Consider the following 5,000-nt stretch of genomic DNA (forward strand, 5'->3'; position numbering starts at 1 on the left):
TTGGAATTAGAATCTGACAGTGAAGTCTTAGAGGGGGAGACAAACTACATCAATGTAGACAGAACGAACCTACTTGAAACAGCATTTGAGGAAATAGGGGCTCTGGAAAACCTTCGCCTCACGTTGGAGGGTTCTTTTTATGGGGAGGCAAGTTGATTCTTTCTGTAAGTTTTGTGTAAGCAACATCTTAATGCCTGCAGTAATCTCTCCAATTTACTATTTTCACCATCCCACAATGCAGCACTTTTTTTTTGGGGGGGGGGGGGGGGCGGGGGCAGGGGTTTACATAAAAACAATACAAGTTATTTGCCCTTGGGACTGTATCATGCTTCAGTGAACTGAATATCCATTGTTTTAATGCCAGTACCCCCCAAAATGAACTGTATTATGTGATTGTTGAAAAAAAGCAAATAAGGAATATTTTGTTAGTAATGTTCATTGCTGTGTATTTCAAGTGTTGATTCAAGTGTTCCTCGTTGTTTTGTGCTTACCTTTGCATTACTGCTTAAATAGCTGTGCTTTTTATTCCTACTGTTAGTTTGTTAATGGCAGGAGTTGTACAAAATACTCACATCATGATGTTAACATGTGTCAAATCTCTCACACAAAAAAACTGGTCAGTGTAGTCAAATACTGCAGTGTATTCCTCAGGTAGTTCTACCACTTGACTACAATTATCACCCTTTCATTACATTCAGATGAGAATGTTTTTCAGCAACGAGTACTAAATATCTGTTATTTCTCTAGAAAGCACGTGACTATCAGGACCCGAGGAGAGAGTTCTTCCGGCTCATACTCACAGCAATTAAAGAAAAGTATTTTGACAATGGCATACGTGAACTTCTTGCAGATGATTATTATATTGTTGGAATGATAATGGGTGGGTAATAAATCTCACACTGATTAAAAGTGTAATTATTTTTGTCTGTGATCCCCATTCCAATGCCCTTAGTGTGTCATTAAGCCTTGACCACCAAGTTCTTTCACTGACCTGGGATGTAAGGCTGCGTTCATTTACTTCGTTATAAACAGTATTTACAATAGTAAAATAGTATTTTTGGTTATAGTAGTATTTCCTTTGACATATGGTTTGACTGCCTGGGTTCAGGCCACAAAAACCCACCAGAATAAATTACCGCTGCTTCAAAAGCGTGTATTGCGTATGATTTTCTGAATCCACGAACGCATGTCATTCCTTTTGTTATCTCTTTGAAAATACGAACCATTCAACTACTTTTCCTTGAAGGTGTATCACACTTCATGTGTTTATCAAATAGTTCCGCAACTAATGCAACCTCTGAAAGATTTCCTAAGTGTAACTCGGTACATGGTACAATACAAGGGCTTCCTCTTGTGGCAAATATCACATTGAATTTTTACTTCTGAATCAACAGCTGAATTATTTTCTTTGCTTTGGTGCAAACGTATGCCCAAACTAGCATTACATAAGTCAATACGCAGAGCTTTATTTTTAGCCCTAGAAGGTGAGGATTATAGTGAAGCACCCACAGTAGCCTATTATCTACAATTATTAATGTATATTTTACTTAACTTTTTCTGTAATTAGTCTCCACTATGTTGCTTTCATTATTGTTTTGCGTAGTGTAAGTCATTTGAGTGATTTTATTTATCCGCATCTGTCTGTATAATGTATTTTGATTTACTCCAAATGTAATTATTGCTAGTAATTTGGTATCGATGAGCTTAATAGTTATACGTAACTTCAATTATTTTACATCTACACAACGCGCATTGACTCTACTATGCTATTTGAGAGTTGTGTATGTACTTCATGTCAGTCATGATACAGTTTAATAAAATTGATGTTATGACACGAAAGATCTCCTAATGAAAGCTTAAACTGAGTTTTAGGTCTAAGCATCGTTCAGAATGGAAAGGTCCCCCAGTTTTTTTCAAAAGATCAACTGGAAAACATCTTTAACAGCATTCAATCCACAGCAGCTTATAGTAATTTACAGAAAGGATTGGACAAATTAGGAATATGTCTGGTATGGTCCACCTTCACATGTTCACTGTAAAATGCTGTTGTTGGACATGATGAACTGTATTGAATTTGTTCTGACCCATGAAAGGCAACTAAGTTTCACTTTATACAGTAGTTATGAAATTGTTACATTAGTAACAGGACAACATGAAATCTCAGAAAAATATTTTTTCGTGAGGTTATTGTGTGTTGAGAAGAAAAAAGGGGATTTGAAAATTCTTAATGAAATGAATGTTGCTGTGATGATCAGTCATAAGGGAGCTTAAGCAACGACAACGGCGACGGCAACGAGAACGTCACAAATTTGCATGTTTAGTGGGTAAAAACAATAGCTTTGCACGCTCTGCACGTGCGTTTTTCACTTTTGTCCATTTCGTTGCCGTCGTCAGCAAAACAACAACGTGAAATAGCCAAGTTTTTGGTTTTATGAAGAACGTCAGCACTTGAGGGTAAATTTTCATTTTCTCTCCTAAAATGGAGTGCCGTTCCGACTGGTGTCATCTTTGAGGAATTACCACACCCTTGGCATATTAAAAACGTTGAAATAGTCACGAAGCGATTAAAATAACGCAAATTTATATTTTGAGATGACGTTCTCGTTGCCGTCGCCGTTGTCGTTGCTTAAGCTCCCTATAGATGATTAGTAAACAGGCTTGTATTCAGTTCAGTTCATTTGTGTCCTTTGATACATGTAACAAAGGATGTACATTTTAATTGTATGAAAAATTAGGAAAAGTTATTTCTTTCACAGTGATGAAAGGTTACATTTTTCTAAAGTCAACAGCAACAGATTTTAAATTCAACATTTACAGGTCTGCAAACAGTTGCCGCTCCTTGTCCACATTTTCAGACCAAGCCCAGCAGCCAAACTTACCATCAAGAAACTACAAACCTTTTAAAGCCAATATTTGCTGAAGATGGATCAAACCAAAGGCGCTTTGAGGGAATTGTGTATAGTGCTTTCTTTAGATACCTGAGACAGGTACAAAGTAAGTACTACCTCATGTGATGGTGTTTACAATAGTTGTAAGCTACATAGTCTCAATTCGAATATTCTTTGGCCAGTAGGCAAGTGTAGCGCAATCCTACAATCATGGATTCAAGTCAAGTTTATCAGTAGCATAATAATAATAATAATAATAATAATAATAATAATAATAATAATAATAATAATAATAATAATAATACTAATAATAATAATAATACCCTATCAATAAACTTGCTAATGGTTTCAAGTAAGTTTATTAATGGCAGGTTCTGACATGAAATACAGAGGGAAAGAGCCTATAAAAAACTGCAAGATAATCCTTCGACTTCTCTTTCAGTTTCAATCATTGCACTTGCCACAATATCAACAGTGAGGCCTTCCCTTGTTCCATGCTGTGTCATTATTGAATATGGAATCATTTGCCCAAATGGTCCTATAGAGAAACTGTTGGAGAGTAATACTTAGTAGTATCAACTAAAATCTGTGTTACTTGCGAATTGTTTGTAGTCTCTTGTGATTATCTTGGATGCTATAATTGTGGTCGGTTTTAACATGCTATCTTTATTGCTTTTTGGTAAATATTTTCTAACGTTTGTGATGGTAAGGGGAAAGATCAAAATTATTGATGTCTCGTCCTCTAAGTGATGGATACATTTTTGGTAAAATTTATCTTACAATCTCTAGTTGAGAGACAGGATGGGATTGGTTATCTTCAATTACATCACAAAGGGTGTACACATGCTGTACATCTATGTATTTTAAAAACAATGCATATTACCAAATGAATATTAATGTTTGTGTAAGGTTTTTTTTGTTTACTCTCCTTGTTTGTGTTTTCGTTTGTTTCTTTCAGCTATAAACATTGTAAGTAAAAATGAATTGTTTTTTTTTTCATTTGCTTGTTTTAACAGGTGGAAGGAGGAAGAGAGTGGCTCTGGCCCATGTATTGTGGTTTGCAACGGGGTCAGATGAAGAGCCCCTCTTGGGATTTAAATTGCATCCCTCGCTGCTCTTTACTGCAGCAGTACAGTCCTTTCTACCAATAGCTAACACCTGTATTAATGCCATGACATTGCCATCACCCACACTTGAGATCACTATTCCGCCTGACGAGAAGCTATTTGATTTATATGACTGTGCATTTCTAAATAGCTATTTTGGCAATGTGTAACATTCTTGTACTTTGTGGCTTGCTTTATCTTACTGTTGTCATTTGTCAAGGGAAGACATTATTTTTGGCTGTGAATGATTTACATGTAGTGGTTGAAACCTGTAATCATTTTTTTGACTTTCCTAAAACGTTGTTGTTATTGTTGTTTACCCGATGATTGTTCAACCATGACGGTCACTCCAAGAATCACAGTTCCAAGTGAAAACAAGAAATGCCCAGTTCAAACCCTTTGAGATATTTGGGTCTAGAAATTTATGCTTTAACGTCAACTTCAGTTCATGAAATATTTGTACCGATGGCATAGGGTCGGCATTTCTTACCGTTGTATCAAGCCTTTTAACTTGGTAGGATCATCTTGGCATAATTCATTGCTTTTTCTTGTGAGTGAAGGTGGGTCACCTACTTCCAGTATAAAGGACACAAAATTCACATAATTTAAACAAAGTTAGACAAAGTTCAAATTTTGAAGTCACTTCAGAGAGTACTTACAAATAATGTTAAAAGCAAAATAAAGTTGATGTTTCCTTTCAGTATTTAGTGTAATTCATTAACAAAAACCTAGTTTAAGTTGGCCATGCCAAGGGGTCCTACTAGAACCCGGCACTCGAACGCAACTTATGTTGTTACATGGGCTCCCTCCTTTATAGTGATAATTATGTAGTGTAAATAACCTGTCATGAACTCTTTTTGATATCTTACATGTACAAACTACTGCAACTTAACACATCTACAACTATTGACAAGAGAGTGAATATTGATTATTAACCCTTCAAACTGGTTTTTGAATACAGTCCTTTCATATTTCATAGAGGTGGTGCTTTCTAGTTCACAACAAC

At 35.8% G+C, this 5,000-nt stretch overlaps 2 pseudogenes; one reads left to right on the plus strand and one right to left on the minus strand.

Annotated features, from left to right (window-relative positions):
• Positions 1–2,904, plus strand: part of LOC138048450 (uncharacterized) — a 3,248-nt pseudogene extending 344 nt beyond the window's left edge.
• Positions 1–5,000, minus strand: part of LOC138049621 (uncharacterized) — a 34,482-nt pseudogene that overhangs the window by 20,961 nt on the left and 8,521 nt on the right.

The sequence above is a fragment of the Montipora capricornis genome, chromosome 5 (assembly GCF_036669925.1).
Source record: "Montipora capricornis isolate CH-2021 chromosome 5, ASM3666992v2, whole genome shotgun sequence".
In the NCBI taxonomy this organism is placed as follows: Eukaryota; Metazoa; Cnidaria; class Anthozoa; order Scleractinia; family Acroporidae; genus Montipora; species Montipora capricornis.